Source organism: Aotus nancymaae, unplaced genomic scaffold, assembly GCF_030222135.1.
Source record: "Aotus nancymaae isolate 86718 unplaced genomic scaffold, 86718_ANA_hifiasm-v0.15.2.pri h1tg000064l_1, whole genome shotgun sequence".
Classification (NCBI taxonomy): domain Eukaryota; kingdom Metazoa; phylum Chordata; class Mammalia; order Primates; family Aotidae; genus Aotus; species Aotus nancymaae.
Window position 1 is genome coordinate 32,204,786 of NW_026988479.1, and position 17,282 is coordinate 32,222,067.

At 46.4% G+C, this 17,282-nt stretch overlaps 1 protein-coding gene across 10 annotated transcripts in view; it reads right to left on the reverse strand.

Annotated features, from left to right (window-relative positions):
* The window catches only part of TIMD4 (T cell immunoglobulin and mucin domain containing 4), a 242,205-nt gene that overhangs the window by 103,323 nt on the left and 121,600 nt on the right, over positions 1-17,282 (reverse strand). For 2 of the 10 annotated variants that reach the window (XM_064366584.1, XM_064366586.1), the window contains exons 1-3: positions 13,108-13,172; positions 9,253-9,324; positions 3,200-3,255 (exon numbers count right to left, since the gene is read on the reverse strand). The exons of 1 other annotated variant lie outside the window; for it this stretch is intronic. The gene's annotated coding sequence lies outside the window, so the exon portion shown is untranslated. Of the gene's footprint in view, positions 1-3,199; positions 3,259-9,252; positions 9,325-13,107; positions 13,173-14,869; positions 15,445-17,282 lie in introns of those variants that run through there. 7 more of the 10 variants (XM_064366589.1, XM_064366585.1, XM_064366590.1 and 4 more) reach the window with 7 other exon arrangements.

Here is a 17,282-nt window from a genome sequence, read left to right on the forward strand (position 1 = left end):
CGCTTGAACCCAAAGGCAGAGACTGCAGTGAGCTGAGATCACACCACTGCACTCCAACCTGGCAACAGAGCAAGACTTCATCTCAAAAAACAAAAAAAGAAAAACTGGCATAGCCAGTGTCTGGGAGTGCACACTATGTCGTTACTACCTTACCTATGGGGTGGGAGGGAAGTGTAATGTGGGTAGATGGAGAATGGGATTTCAGGAGACAGGCTTTGCTTTCATTTGTTAATTACATTACACAAATACTGCATGCTCATTTTAGAATGTGCAGCTAAGCATAAAAAAGAAAACGAAAAAAACCATAACCAGGTCAGGGACAGTGGCTCACACCCATATTCCCAGAGCTCTGGGAGGCTAAGGCAGGAGGATGGCCTGAGCCCAGGAGTTTGAGAACAGTTTGGTGAGACCCTGTCTCCAGAAAAAAATAAAATTAGCCAGGCATGGTGACATGTGCCTCTGGTCCCAGCTACTTAGGAGGCTTGGGGTGGGAAGATCACTTGAGCCTGGGAGGATGAGGCTCCAGTGAGCTGTGATCGTGCCACTGCACTCCAGCCTGGGCAATGGAGTGAGACCCTGTCTCAAATAAATAAATAAACCATAACTTTCACATCCAGAAACGAGCACTTTTGCCATTTTGCTTTATATACTTTTCTAGAATTTTATCCTTCTAGGATTTTTTCTTCACAGAAATAATTACTATGCTCTACATGAGCTATAATATATCATAATAGTATGCCATTTTAAAAGCTGCTTCTTTCACTTAATAATGTATGATAACCAACATATTATAACATGCTATAACCTATGTCATAAATGCACTGCAATGACTACATTCTTTATGGCAATATGTGCACATGCTTAACTAAGTAATGCCTTACTATTAAACATTTAGGGTGTTTATAACATTTTCATGATTATAAATATTAATAATAAACATCCTTTTCATACATTTTTATTTATTAGTTCAATTTTTTCCTTAGGATAGAGCAGGAAGGTGACCTACTGAGTCAAAATGTATTCTGCATGCTTTCAAGATACCTGGGAGAAGACACCTTGACATCTTCAGTGAAGACACAGAAAGCCCAAGTGCTACTGACAACCTTGAACCTGCTTCTAAATTGTTTTCCCTTATTTCTAAACATACCTATTCTGCAGGTAACAGAGCAGGAATGACCTCACTATTCTGAGGGTTGGTTTTTTTCTTTCTGAGACGGAGTCTCACTCTGTCACCCAGGCTGGAGTGCAACGGCGTAGTCTCAGCTCACTGCAACCTCTGCCTCCCAGGTTCAAAGAATTCTGCCTCAGCCTCCAGAATAGCTGGGACTACAGGCAGGAGCCACCACAGCCGACTAATTTTTGTATTTTTAGTAGAGACAAGGTTTCACTCTGTTGGCCAGGCTGGTCTCAAAACTCCTGACCTCATGATTGGACTGCCTCAGCCTTCCAAAGTGCTGGGATTATAGGCATGAGCCACTGAGCCTGGCCAGGGTTTTGTTTTTTTTGTAAATCCAGCATAAGTCTGGCCATATGTCAACACACTAAACATGTATATAGTGGCAGTTCTGATATTTAGCCAGTATGTCGGATCAATCACTGCATGCCGTACAAGTTGCTACATTTTTAAATGTCATTCCTATGTAGTGGCATTCTTAATGTCACTAAGGTATATAGCATAAGGCCATTTGGCTCTACACTAAATAACCCCACTTTGTCTGATCATTTTGAATTTTTTATACAATGGCCATGTTGTCATTTCTTACAACTATCAGAAAGATTATTCTTGGACCAGGTGTGGTGGCTCATGCCTATAACCCCAGCACTTTGGGAGGTCGAGGCAGGCAGATCACTTGAGGTCAGGAGTTCTGGACCAGCCTGGCCAACATGGTGAAATTCCATCTCTACTAAAAATACAAAAATTAGCCAGGCATAGTAGTACACACCTGTAATCTCAGCTACTGGGAAGGCTGAGGCATGAGAATCACTTGTACCCTGGAGGTGAAGGTTGCAGCAAGCTGAGATTGTGCCACTGCACTCCAGGCTGGGCAATGGGAGTGAAACTCTGTCTCAAAAAATAAAAATAAATTTAAAAAAGAAAAACAGAAGGATTATTCTCATAACCTCACACTTTTTTTTGTTGTTGTTTCAAAAGTTACTTGCAGATACTAAAAGGCAGGTTGTTTCTCAGAGGAGCCAAAAGAAAAGGTCTTATTAATAAATGTATCTAACTTACATGGAAGTAGAAGAATTTGATGAGCATCATAAGACTAGGTGCCTTAGACTTTTTCCCAAGTTCACTGAGAAAAAAGGTGTGGGAACATTTTACAGAATCAAAGTTATTATCTAGGACTTACTTATCTTAAAAAGTCATCCTGGGCCAGGCATGTTGACTCGCACCTGTAATCCCAGTACTTTGAGAGGCTGAGATAGACAGATCAACCAAGGTCAGGACTTCAAGACCAGCCTGGTCAACATGGCGAAACTCCATTTCTACTAAAAATCAAAAATTAGCCAGATATGGTGGTATGCACCTGTAATTGCAGCTACTCAGCAGAGGCAGGAGAATTGCTTGAACCCAAGAGGAGGAGGTTGCAGTGAGCTGGGATCACGCCACTATACTCCAGCCTGGGTGACAAAGCGAGACAATGACTCAAAAAAAAAAAAGAACACTCATCCCATGGAGAGGTTTATGTATAGGAAAAAATCAAGAGTAGTCTTAAAAATTTCTACATAAAATGGTCATTAGGCGGGGGAAATATATTAGGGAATAAACATATTATGTGAGTTTCACTTACATTACACTTTTGTTTGGGATGGCCTCTACTCCACCTGTCAAAGCATGCTGTTTTCCTAATGATAATTGAATTCCTCCTCGGTGTTTATCTTAACTTGCTCTCCTTAAATTAGCTCATTCTTTTTTTCCCCAATTTTCGCCCAGCAGAAAGTCTGTGTACTGTGTATCTAAGTGTCCTATTCAGTAACACATTGCTCTTTGGGTATCCCTAACAAATGAGGTCACCTAAATAAACTTTTCAAATTAAAGCATCCTATTTGAGAGTCAGATTATTTTCTTCATCTTTTTTTAAGAATAAAAAAAAATCTGCAGGCTAGTCTTACAGAAATAGGCTTTAAATGTAACTTGCTTCCAGGGAGATATTCAAGTGAATCTGGCTACTCAAATAGGGAGGAATATGCTTACAGTTTGATTGTTATTCCAAAGGCCATCTGAAGACTCTGTCACGGTGTCATTCCCATCTGCTTAACAAGAAGGAAATTCAATTACAATTACAAAAAATATTGAATTTTCACTGCAGACATTAAATATATTCACGTTGCCTTCTGGTGATGAAAAGTTGAATGATAATATGATCAAATGCTGCAGGCATTGCAAGAGTCATACCAAGTTATTAATGATGTATTAATTCCTCCTGTAAAGTTGTGTTTCTTAACCTTTTTGTCACAGGTGCTTTGAAAATGAACTCCTTTTTTTCTTCTTTCTTAAGAAAATAATGCATGTACACCCAAAGTTTTATCTACTATTTTAGGGTAACTACAAAAGCCCATTCATGGAGTCAGGTTAAGAATGCCATTTAAAGGCAATCAATAGTTTTATGCTATCTAAAAACCTGTATATGAATGCCCAGAGGCATTATATCCAAAAACTAGAACCACCCTCTTTAGAATGGACATCACATTGGTTTCATGTTCAGAATGAGTAAAATATACCATAATATGGAAAACAGGTGGCATATAACTCCGGTGTTGTTGCCAGTGTGCTTACACTTTGATCTAGAAGTAGTTTAGAAAACATATCAACCACCAGATCAATGTCTATTATAGCATATAAAGATTAAGATTCTATGTAATATATAAGATATATTTCTCTTAGAGTTGAACATTTAAAAATTTCAATGTGTTTTAAAATATCTGTTTTGTGGTAGGCAGTATATTCTCAGCCGGGCGTGGTGGCTCATGCCTGTAATCCCAGCACTTTGGAGTCCAAGGCAGGCGGATCACTTGAGGTCAGGAGTTCAAGACCAGCCTGGCCAACATGGTAAAACCCCGTCTCCACCAAAAAATACAAAAAATTAACTGGGCATGCTGGAACATGCCTGTAGACCCAGCTACTCGGGAGGCTGAGGTAGGAGAATCAATTGAACCTCAGAGGCAAAGGTTTCAGTGAGCTGAGATAGCATCACTACACTCCAGGCTGGGCGACAGAGTGAGACCCGATCCCCCCAGAAAATAAGAGTATATTCTGTTGGCTTTCCTAGACAACTATAGGTGAAACACAGAACTGTCTTCTTACTGAGCATCTACCACATAGTGAGCACTTTACATCCTAACAACCAATTCCTTAATCTCATTTTTACGGATGAAGAAACACACAGGAAATGGTTAGATGACGATTTCTAAGTAAGTGACAAGAGACTCTGCTGATAACCTATGCACACATTGCACTTCCATCAAATGGAAATACTTACGCCTATGAAGTTCTCTAACTGATGACAATGCTATAGGCTCAACACGAATAAACTTGGACTAATATCTCCCCAAAATTTACATTACTGTGTTTACATTTTACTGCTACTGAGGCTTCCTAGAAAGCCAAAGGCAAGGCTGGGCACGGTGGCTCATGCCTGTAACGCCAGTGCTTAGCGGAGCTGATGCAGGCAGATCACTTGAGGTCAGGAGTTCAAGAGCAGCCTGGCCAACATGGTGAAACCCTGTCTCTACTAAAAATACAAAAAATTAGCCAGGTATGATGGTACATGTCTGTAATTCCAGTACTAGGGAGACTGAGACACAAGAATTGCTTGAACCCAGGAGGTGGAGATTGCAGTGAGCCAAGATTGTGCCACTGCACTCCAGCCTGGGCATCAGAGTGAGACTGTTTAAAAACAATAACAATAGAAAAAGAAAGCCAAAAGCAATATGTAGGTTTATGTAATATAAAGAATCTCGGCTCTGCTTGTGACAGGTATTAAGACCTTAAGTAACAGTTTCAGGAAGAGAATGGGGTGATGCAGAAAAATAGCATGGCCTGGAGTCAGATAAAATTTGGCTTCAATGCTGACAACGTCTGTTAGCAATGTAACTTTGATACTCAAGGTCCTTTTCATACACAGAGGTATATATGCCTGTAGGGGTATATAAAGGGGTGTGTGTGTGTGTGTGTGTGTGTACAGTAGTGTCCCCTTATCCACAGGGGATATGTTCCAAGATCCTCAGTAGATGCATGAAACCAAGGATAATACCAAACCCTATACAGACCATGTTTTTCCTATATATACATACCTATGATAAAGTTTAATTTATAAATTAGGCACAGGAAGAGATTAACAACAATAAACCATATAATAGAACAATTATAAAAATAAACTGCAATAAAAGCTATGGGAATTTCGTCTCTCTCAAAATATCTTAGTATTTTAGAACCACAGTTGACTGCTACAGAAAAGCAAAACTGCAGATAAGGGGGGAACTATATATTTCTAGCTAGAGAACTGAACTACAACCTATTAATAGTACACAGCCCATCAGGTTGTTACAATTAAATGAGATGATGCATGTAAAGTGGTTGGCACTAAGCTATTATTATTAAATAACAGGAAGAGGACTGGGGAGGAGGGAAGGATAGATACGATGCAATGCACTTTCCAAATATCATATACTCCAATCATCCAGAGAGGAATGTTCAACAATTTGCCTGTGGGCACACAACTAGTAACTCATAGCTGAAATGGCAGTGTGTGTCTCCAGAGCAGATTTATAGGGCCTCCTCAATCTGGCAATACCATTAAATGTGGCCTGCCTTGAAAGAATTAAACAAGATAATGTATGCATTTCCTGGCACATACATCTGTCAAAGGCGGGTAGTGGGTCATATGACAACCTAAATCCTTTCCAGACCTAATATTCCTTGCTTCCATGAGGCTTTAGGCAACTGAGGGCCAACCCAGGCGCAGTGAGAACTTGGCCCAAGAGCCTTGGATCCACCGCCAAAATGGCAGCAGCCTCACGAGTCCTGGGGATACAGCTGCTCCACTGTCTGTTCCACCCTGGAAAACTCTACCTTGACCAGGTTCCACTGACACGGTATTTCAGAGAATGATTCCCCACTCCTATTTTCTTCCTCCTTACACCCTCAAAGAGTGGGGTGCAGCTGCTCCTACTGCTGTTACCTTGTGTTTTTATCTATTTTCATTTTGCTTTTGTGCCTAGAAACAGTTTGCGCTAAGGATTACACTTTCAAAACCAAATGTCACCGTTATCTAATCCCAATTGAATGAGTCCCTCTGTGAATCACACTGCAGGTCCATTTTAAATTAACCAGCTACCACGAATGATTGGCAAAAACCGTAAGCCATGTGGGCTGGGAGGCAGCTGCCTACAGATTGGCAACTCCTGAGTACAATGAGTCATACACACAAGGAGTCCTGCAAGGCATGACCTTGCTTAGATGCCACACAAGGACACATGACCAGCTCAGCATCACAGAGGAGCTCAGCATAGGGCACTCCCAAGAGCTTTCCACGAAGGGGAACAAGGAGAGTTGGCTGGGAAAGATGACAGGTTTCAGCATCACCTTCCTCCATCACAAGGAAAGATAGGTCAATTCTACATTTCCAAGGAGCCTCTAAGAGGTCTGCTCCGACTTGGGAGAATACTATGGATTGTTTGGATTAGAGTAGCAGGATCTCAGCGGGGTATGCCTCTTTGATGCTGGTGTGGGTGTCCTCAACCCATCTGTTTTAGTCTGTTCAGGCTGCTATTTTAAGATAGCTTAAAATGGATAATTTAAACAAATTTATTGCTCACAGTTCTGGAGGCTGGGTAGTCCAAGATCAAGGCACAGGCTCATTACTCAATCCGGTGAGGGTCCTCTTCCCTATAGATGGTGTCTTCTATTTGTTTTCATATGGGGGAAGGGGCAAATGAGCTCCCTTGGGCCTCCTTTCGTCTAACTAATTTATTTGTTTTTTCTTTCCCATTCAGAAAATGGTACTTTGGGCCTTTTATACTAGCATTGATTCCATCATGAAGGTGGGGCTCTCATGACCTAATCATGCCCCAAAAGCCCCAGCTCTTAATATTTGCACTGGGGATTAGCTACCAACATGAAGTTGGGGGTGTGGTGTTATGAGATTATATATACATATATAGACAGATAGATGTCTGTGCATGTTTCCTGGCTCATAATTCCCATATCCCCAGTTATAGTCTTTCATTTTAATGATAAATATATTTGACCTCAGGAAAGAATCTTTGACCTTCTCCTGCTCTCCTTTCACCTGACAAGGCAGCGATTTAATTTCTCCTGCCTTTCTGATTGTGGGTCATAAGACTTCCCAGAGTGAATCTTTCCCTGTGCCCCTGGGGGATGGAATGTTGATGTATTCAAGTTTCCATAAAAACCCAAGAAGGGCCGGGTGCCGTGGCTCATGCCTATAATCTCAGCACTTTTGAGAGGCCGAGGTGGGTGGGTCACCTGAGGTCAGGAGTTCGAGAACAGCCTGGACAACATGGTAAAAACCCATCTCTACTAAAAATACAGAATTAGCTGGGCATGGTGGTGCGTGCCTGTAATCCCAGCTACTCGGGAGGCTGAGGCAAGAGAATCACTTGAACTTGGGAGTGGAGGTTCTAGTGAGCCAAGATCATGCCACTGCACTCCAGCCTCGTGACAGAGCAAGATTCTGTCTCCAAAAAACCCCAAGAAGACTAGGTTTGGAGAGCTTCCAGATAGCTAAACACTTGGAGGTTCCTGGAAGGTAGAGTTCCCAAGGAAGGGCATGGAACCTCTGCATCCCTTCCCTTATACCTCATCTTGTGCAACTCATCATCTGTATCCTTTGCAATATCCTTTATAGTAAACTGGTAAACATAAGTGTTTCCCTGAGTTCTGGAAGCCACTCCAGGAAATTAATAGAACCCAAAGAGAGGGTTGTGGGAAACCTAACTTGAAACTGGTGGGGCAGAAGTTCCAGAGACCTGGACTTGTAACTGGTGTGTGTGGTGGGGGTGGGAGGGGCAGTCTTGGGGACTGAGCCCCCAACCTGTGACCCTGCACGACTTTGCTTGGATGCCACACAAGGACCCACAGCCAGCTCAGCATCAAAGAGGAGCTCAGCATAGGGCACTCCCAGAGTTTACCACTAAGGGGAACAAGGAGAGATAGCTGGGAAAGCTGGGATCTTTCCTGTGAAATCTGACCCTCTCTCCAGGTAGATAGTGTGAGAATTGAAATGGACACACAGCCGGTGTCCACTGCTTGATGCATGAAGAAAAAACTCCACACATTCAGTCACAGAAGTCTTGGTCTGAGTTGATGCTTGTTGTTGAGATGGTGTGAGAACAGAGAGAAAACCCAGTTTGGGAGTTTTCCCTAAATAGCAGGAAAATAAACATTCAAACCACAGCGCCATCTGAGAACGCTCATGTAAATACAAACTTGCTGAGGCAGTGGAAGCCTCCTGGTACTGTTTAGGGTCTGGGATTTATCAGAAGCATGGGGTCTGGTGTTTGATCTAAACACCAGAGGGCTGGATTTAATTGTTTTTAAGGCCCTGGCCCAAGGAATCAAGTTGAAATAATACGTTCAGATTCAAAACTGGTTGACTTGATTTCTAAAAACAAAGTAATACGCATGTGGATGTTTCGAAATCACATAAGCCACCTGTGCCAATCAGAGATTTGGATTCTTGATATTCTAAGGAATCATGATAATAGCTTCTACTATATTTATCACTTACACCCTGTAACTATGTCCCAACTCTTTCATCCCATTTGATTCTCACAAGCATTCTACAAGATCATGGTATTACATCCTTTTTACACATGACAAAACAACGGGCTGCGGTGGCTCATGCCTGTAATCCCAGCACTTCGGGAGGACAAGGCAGGTGGGTTTCTTGAGCTCGGGAGTTTGAGACCAGCCTGGCCAACATGGTGAAACCGCTTCTCTACTAAAACTACAAAATTAGCCAGGTGTGGTGGCACATGCCTGTAATCCCAGCTACTCGGGAGGCTGAGGCAGGAGAATCAGTCTCAAAACACACAGACACACACACACACACGACAAAACATTCAGAAAGGGTAGATATTTGTACAAGTCAGATGACAGATCTGAGTGGCTGGTGTTGGCACTCAAGTCAGATCTGTCATATTCCAGAGCATGTGCCCTCGACAAAGTCAATGGTTATCAAGGTTTGAATGATCCCAGGTGTTCAGGAAAGACAGCGCGGTTACCTGTTGTGTAAGACTACAACGGTGAGCTGGTGGGTTGTGTCCTTGTCACTTCCTCCAGTGTCATAGTTTCTGCTGGCAGAGGAATGAAAAGAATGGAAGAATTTTTCCATTTGTGGAGGAAAATTTGCATGCCAAGAAAAATAAAGAACAAAACTAGAATCAGGAATTACCATCAACTTTCTACGGGGCCTTTCCACGGCCTTCCACAGCGGGCGTGCAGGGCTCCCACCCACCCACTTCCGAACCTTGCAGCTCCTCTTAGAAATATATTCTAAGATGGCCTTCGGGCATTGCCCTGCTTATTTCATTTGTTTATTTATTTCATTATTGCCCTAGCTATCTCATTAACACAAGGAAATGTGATCTAGATCATGTTCTAGATAGTCTTATCAATATATAAGATGATTTCACACTTTCTATACTCCCAGGTTCCCTCTAAACACACAAAGCCAACAACAGGGCATTTTATGTCGAACACCCAATTAAGCTTTTATTTTATTCATACAAGTGACATTTCGCTTTCAGAAAACAGGGGCTGGGAATTTGCACTAACATGTCCTACCTGCTTCACAACAGCCCCATTCTGGATTTCCCAGCCTTACGCAAGTTCGATTATCCACACATGCAGTAACTAACAGAATAGACACAATATTAATTCCTTGAAGTCTCTTAAAGCTGACAATATTGCCCAGTGTTAGCCTTGGTAATGATTTGCAACCCTAAAGGTAAGGTTCCTGGCAGACCCTGACCCCAGCTCCTTCCACATCTGCATTCTAGTCATTCCTTAGGGGTGATTTCCTGTGTTTCCTGACTCATCTTCCACTTCTCACTGTAGAGCTTCCATTAGGAATTCTCTAGCTCAGGGCTACGTTCCCCTTTATTTCCCATCAGATAGCTCACTTTATTTGCAAAGTGGATCACTTGCCTCTTTACAAAGCCTTTACATGATTCCCTTATCTTAGAGCACCACAGAAATATATAGTCAATTAGTGATGGTGACTAGATGAGAATTCCCAAAGCTGGATTTTCTTTATTGCCTTGCACTGGTGTGTGTTTCCTTCCCCACCACAGTCTCCATAACTTCACTTTTCAACGTTGCTCTTTTTCTAGTTCTCAACTGTTTTCCTGTTTTCCTCTAGCACTCAAACCTGTAAGAGGATGTGGCTCTTTCAGAACAAAAAACAGAACAACACAAGAGAGTCATGTGGCCAGTCTGTACCCAATTTAGTTCTGTCCAAAAGACCTCTTGGGCTTAACTTCTTTCCTAAGTTTGGGTCTTTATGGCATCTTTCTTGACTCTGCTGCTCCTACAACCATACATACAGTTGTTCCCTGGATGTTTTAAGCTGCAAGCTGATACTAGAGGCACCGAGCAGGAAGGTTCATATGCAAAGATATATGTCCCTGCATTCAATTTGCTCCAGGGTTCTCTCATTCTTGGACTGTGATGTTCAACTCTAAACTCGAACTCCTTAGAAAACTATCCAGATACGAATAAGCCTCAATTGATACCATCCCCCAGGTTATAGACTATAAACCAACTCTTAGGAGAAAGGCAACTTTCTCCCAAATCTCAGCTTTTTGAGATGGAGTTTTGCTCTTGTTACCCAGGCTGGAGTGCAATGGCACGATCTCGGCTCACCGCAACCTCCGCCTCCTCAGTTCAGGCAATCTCCTGCCTCAGCCTCCCGAGTAGCTGGGATTACAGGCACGCGCCACCGTGCCCAGCTAATTTTTTGTATTTTTAGTAGAGACGGGGTTTCACCATGTTGACCAGGATGGTCTTGATCTCTTGACCTCGTGATCCACCCGCCTCAGCCTCCCAAAGTGCTGGGATTACAGGTGTGAGCCACCGCGCCCGGCCCCTCAGCTTTAATTGAAGTCAGTGACTTAGGCATGTTTTCCAAAACAAGTTCACTAATCCATCCACTTAGCAGACACAAGCTAAGTATTAAAAACAAAAGTACTGAGAAAGTGTAACAGACTCTCTAGTGTATGCTACTGCCTGGCAGAAAACGGTTTTTCTTACAAATTTTATGGCTCTAAAATCCAAGGTGTGACCTAACTAACACCCTCTCTTCCAAACGGAGCTGCTAGCCCAATCCTTCGGATGCTCCTGGTTAAATACACACACAGTTCAATGGGAATCAAGGGAAATCAATATGTTCCATCAGATTTTTCTGGCTAAGAGGTTGTGACATTTGTTACTCCTCAGAATCCAGAGCCACCCTAAGGGGTCAATAGGTTTTGAGGGCTTTGAGAATCTCCACTGAAAATTATCTTTTAAATCCCTGAAATGCAAGATTTGAACCTAAACTTGCCCTCAGAATGACGAGCTATTTCCCTACCTGTAAGTCAAGTTATCCTCCATTTGTATTAAATCTAATGTCTTCTTTACAGGGAATTTGAAGTACCAACTATATGGCCTGAATTGAAAAAAATGAACATGCACATTCTAAATCCCTAAAGCCCTTAAATCCAATGTTACTTTTTCCTAAGTATAAATTGCATCTTTTGCAATTTCCACTGTACATACATAAGTTAAAGCCCCTTTGAAGCAAAAATATGTACGTCATTGACTGCCCCAAAGACAGTGTGGTTGTTTAAGGGTTTTTTCAGTGAAAAATGTTAGATTAGGGCAAATTCATCTAAACATAAAACTCAGTGCTCATGATAGGAGGCATGACCCAGTAGTTAAAAGTACAGTGTTAAAATTCATACCCAGTAGTATGAATTTTCTTGAAAATTGCAGGGAAAAAAAGCTGACACAGTTACAGTATCTGCAGCATGGCCAAATTGTCATTTCCTTCCCTTTTAAAAATCGCAAATCAGCAGTTCATGACTTTTTTACTTTCATCTTTTGAAGCAGTAAAAGCCAGGCTCCCTCCCGAGGAGCTCTGGGCTGCTGTGGTGGGGCCTGTCCCTTCTTCAGCTCTGGTACCCATCCCCATCCCGTCTGTAGGTGGCATCCCATTCTAGGGTGGATTAAAAATTCTGAACGTTCTAGATGCTTATAAGGAAGTAGCATTCTTGGGGGAATGGCCGAGCAGCTTGCAAGCTCACAGTGATCCGTGCCTTGCCCCATCCTGCCATCCATACCAGTGGCCAGCAAGTTAACCAGGAAACCGGCTTTTTTTCTTTTTTGAGATGTGGTCTCATTGTATTGCCCAGGCTGGTCTAGAACTCCTGAATTCAATCCACCCTCCCACCTCGGCCTCCCAGAGTCCTGGGATTACAGGCATGAGCCACTGCACCCAGCAGAAACACTCCTACATGCCAGTAGTCTCCCGCCCAGGGCCCGACTCCTAGGCTGCTGCTGTGGGAATGACTTTCAGGGAATTCCTCTGGCACAGGCTCGAGGTTCCTCCGTGCTGGCAAATGTCTGCTTTTGCAGGTGTTTTGATTTGGGGAAATGGTCAGAACACTCAGAGCTGAGTTTGAAGGTTAGGAGAGAGAGGCTTTCTGGCAGGTGTGTAAATTGGTTCTGAGAGCCCATCTGTCCCATGGCTTACTGCTTCTGGGGGTGGCCACCATCTTGCAGGGAAGAGCAGACAGTGAAAGGGTGTCCGTTGCGGCAGCCCCTGAGGTTAGTGTGGCTGACCTCTCTCTCTGTGGTTCATTTCCACAGACCCCCCTCCCTCGGGGCCGCAGCTCGTGGCACCTCCACCTGGGGATGATGTCAACTCCGATGACTCCGACAATATCATCATCACCCCATCTCTGCCCACAAAGAAGAACTTTCCAATCTAGGTCTCCGTCATTGCCTCCATGCCATGATGGCAATGCTGCAGAGGACACAGGAACTACGACTGGAAAGATAATTTATCGTGTTAGGAGAAGAAGGATGATACCTACTTAACACCTCAATATCTGTGTTGCTTCTCTTTCTCTTTGTGCTTTTGTTTGTTGAAGGAATCCCAAATGCCTTTGATTCATTCTCTGGGAAGGGCCAGTGGCTCACATCTCCTCCTCTCCAGCTGCAGCTCGGATGGTGGTTTTTCAGTGCCAACAGACACGTCTTCCGTGAACTCGGGGCCACCAGGGAGCCTGCAGTGACAGGTTCTCCGACAGCACCTTGCAGCCTGCCCACAACTTTGACCTGTGAGGAGCTGCTATTAGCAGCCAGCGCCAACACCACGCCCCTCTTCCTGGTGACACCCTCGACAACCAGGATTTGCCCCTGATCTCGGCCCAGTAGGCCAGGCAGACGCGCCACGCTATGCCTTAGGAAGGTGTGAGACCAGCTTCCCCCATCCCCACGGAAAAACACGGCCTGTCTCAAGCCAGTGAGGAGCTAAAGACACCCAGGTCCCCACATGAGCTTACTCCACGCCCCAGCCCCTCACACCATCCTTTCCCCCTGTCACCCTCCCTGCCCCCCTCCCTGCCCCCTGGAGCACTGCCCTCCAGAGCTGCCCTTCCCAGGAAGGAGTCTGGGTGGATTCTGTCACTGCGTAGATGAAGATTTTTTTAAATCCCAAATTATAATCACAAAAGCTGCATCACACTTGCTTTTGAGAACAGCAGGGTGACATCTGTTACCAAGCCCAGCAGGTGCCTTGGCCTCTGTGGGGTCACCCAGGGGAAGAGGAGAGGAGAGTGAGGAGGCAGGCCCGCCATTCAAGGAAGAGCACAGGCTCATGATGGGCACGTCGCATCTGCTGTCTGGGACAGTCCCCATCACCCCATGTGTGTGGCCTCTGCACTCACAGCTCCACAGCTGGGCTTGGTGTGCAGAGCCCTTGGAGGCAGCAGCTGCAGAGGCCTAAGAGGGAGGTCCTGGGGTAAGCGCACAGTGTCCATGCCCATCTCTTGCTTGTGTGTGAGATTAGCCCTTGCTAGGGCATCAAGAGGAAGAACCTTAGACCTGGGTGGGCCTTCAGGGGCATCTAGACCCCTGCACAGCCCAGGCCTGGTGTCCAGATCTCCACAGCATCCTTGTCAGGACTCCTGCTGGGGCTGGCCTCAGTCTCAGGAGAGACCAGCGTTAGAAAGCCCCTCCTTACACAGCCGATGCCTTCTCCCAAGGCTTCTGTTCACGGGAACAGTCTAATCCCTGGGCGCCTCTTCTGCAGCATGGCAGCCTTCTGAGTCGCCCCTGGGAGCCCAGCCTGAGCCTGGGGCCTCCTCCACGTCGGTCAGAAGGCTGATGGCCCCAACACAGTGTCTTGTGGAAGGGAGAGAGGAGCTTTGAAAGTCCATCTGCCCTGCGGAAGGAGGACACAGGTGTGCCCAGCCCAACCCATCCTCTCTCAGTCACTCAGTGATGGGGCCACCCAAAGTGGAGGACGAGCTCCACCCTGCAGTTCGCTGCCTGGCCTGTCTCCATGTAGGCTGTTTCTACAGTGGGTGGAAACGAGTCAGCCGAGGGTCTAGCTTGTACACGTGTTTTCCTCATTTGGACTGTGAGTTGCCAAAACCATTTTTTTCCACTGAACTGGCTGATAACTTGTCAGACTGTGTAACTGACCAGGCCCTCTGTAGACCCCTGCCCTCATCACCCCACCCGCCCAGGTCCACTCCCTGGGGCGCCATCCCGGCCCTCCCTGCCTGCCGGCTCAAAGCTGCAGGTCCTAGGAACGAGTCCACCCTCGAAAGCCCTCAGAAGGTGAGGTACCTGCATGTTCACTGTGGGAGATCCTCCTTTCTGTGGCAGCTGTTCCCTCTCATTAAACCAAGGTATTTCTGCAGGACATGCTCACTCTTGGGAACCAGTGGCCTAGAGCATTGGGTTATGGATATGGAGAGGGCATCCCTGCCTCGGGGTTGGTGGAGAATAGTCCGTAGGTAAACAGCCGTGTCCTCCTTTGGTGCAGCAGGGCTGCTCTGTTAAAAGCCAGCGTCTGTTATGAAGCTCCCTGGGTAAAACAATGCATTCTCAAGCTTGTGACCAGCTGATGCCGTGTCCAGTGCTGGTCACCAGTCTCCTTTGCTGGGGACAGCCCATCTGGCGGTTCTGTGATTCTGGAACCCTGAAGTGTAGTTTTGTTCCATGGAGGCAGCACCAGGCAGAGAGGCCTCCTTGCCTGCTGCCCCAGGTCCTGGGGGCCAGGGGTTCTGGCCCTGAGGGGCCTTAGGAGGTGAAGAGGAGCCAATGGAGTCGGGGAGCAGCCAGAAAGCCTTGAACTCTGCCTTCCTGGTGTGGGATACTCCGAAAGACAAACCCCTGGTTCCTGTCCCTGGTCGTGGAGCTGGCCGTCGCCACGCCTGCCCAGGCTGCCGAGCCGTGGGCGGGGCCTAGCCATGAGGGTGTGAGCTGGGGCGGGGCCTAGCCATGGGAGGGGTGAGCCGGGGGTGGGGCTGAGCCTTGAGAGGTACGAAGTGTGGGCGGGGCCTAGCCGTGGAAGGAATGAGCTGTGGGTGGGCTGAACCTTGGGAGGCGTGGGGGGGTCATGGGCGTGATGAACTATGGGTGGGGCTGAGCCATGGGCGGGGCCAGGCTGCTGGAGTCAATGGTGGAGTGGGGTGGGCAGAGGTGCTGCTGGAGCTGCTGGCAGGGCCTAGGAAGCAGGAGACAGGACAACTCCCGGGGAGACTGGAAGTGGAGGGTGAGTTCCCAAGAAAGGGACCTTTGCCCCAGCGTTAAGTGCCAAAGCAGGCCCAGGTGTGAGCACTTCGGGGTAGACGTTGGTGGCACATGTTGCTCATGGTGTCCTGATTGTCACTGCAACACCTCCACATCACCTTGAACTTAAAGAACAGCAGCAAAGCTGTATCTGCTATCAGAGGCTGTTGGGTAGTCCAGCTTTAAAAGAACATACTCTTTCTCCATCCCATGCCCTTTAAACAATCAGCCACAGAAGATGTCACAGTCTCCAGGGCCTGGCCCCGCTGTATTGACGGCAGTCACACCTGTTGAGCAGACACTGCTGAGGCTGAAGCCGGCCCCGGTGCAGGGGGCTGGTGAGCTGCAGGTGCAGCTGACCCGAGGTGCACCCTCCCCTTAGAGGCCGGTCCCCAACTCCTCCCCTAGAGTCCTGTTCCTGCCACTTAGGGACCTCAGCAGAGGCATCAGCTGGAGAGCTCCAGGGACATCCCTGGAGATACAGGAGGCTCTCCTGACACAGGGCCCAGCTCTTACAAGGCCTTTGTAGGACCCTGTCTCCCCAGCATGGCCTGCTCATCTAGGACGGGGAGAACGAGGAGGGCCCAGGCTCAGAAGCCAGGGACAGACTGCCGACGATTACCAAACAGTCCAGGCATTGCCACGACCCTCAGTGCCCCTTGGTTCTTGTCACCCACCAGGCACAGCTGCAGAGAGAGTGCGGGGAGGGGTTGGGACCAAACAGGCCAGAAACCAGCAGAAAGGAGGCAGAAGTGAGGTGGGTGTGCCTGGGGCACAAAGCCAGCCCCAGGGGGAGTTCAGTGGAGTCCTACAGCCAGTTCCTGTGCAGACTGTGATGCCAGAGAGGCATGCAGCCTCTGGGCAAGTGGGGAGAGGGCTTGGGTGGTCCCCACAAGGGAGAAGAGGTGGAAAGGCCAGAGAAGACCACCAAGACCACCGTTCCCCCAGGCCTCGGGTGAGTGACCTGATGTGAGACTAGCAGGCAGAACCAAGCAGGGCTAAACTCCAACCCAGGGCTCTGTGTTGGACAAAGTAGCCTTTTCTTTGCTCGTTTGTCTATGTATTAAGAAGAGACTAAAATAGCCAAACGATGCTGGTCGCACACACTGGCTGTGGTCTGTCTGCTGAATGTCTATTTTTGTACAGACCATGCCCTTGATCCCTCAGATGGACCAGAAACCCCCTTCCTTGCAAAAAAGCCAGTTGAATTAGGAAAAGATAGCCCAACCTAGAGCTCAGATCTACCAAAATAAGTACAGCAAAGCTTTGCTGTATTTTTGAGAAATAAAAACTTGCAGAAAGTACCAATAACCTTCAAGATCTGAATGAGATTCTATTATAACCTGTCCAAACGATTGCAAAATTCCTCCTTTGGTTTTGGAAGCAGTGTCTGCTCTCACGTGACTCAGAGATTCTCTGAGAACCAGGGAGTTGACACACAAACCTCACTGTGGGTACAAGCCAG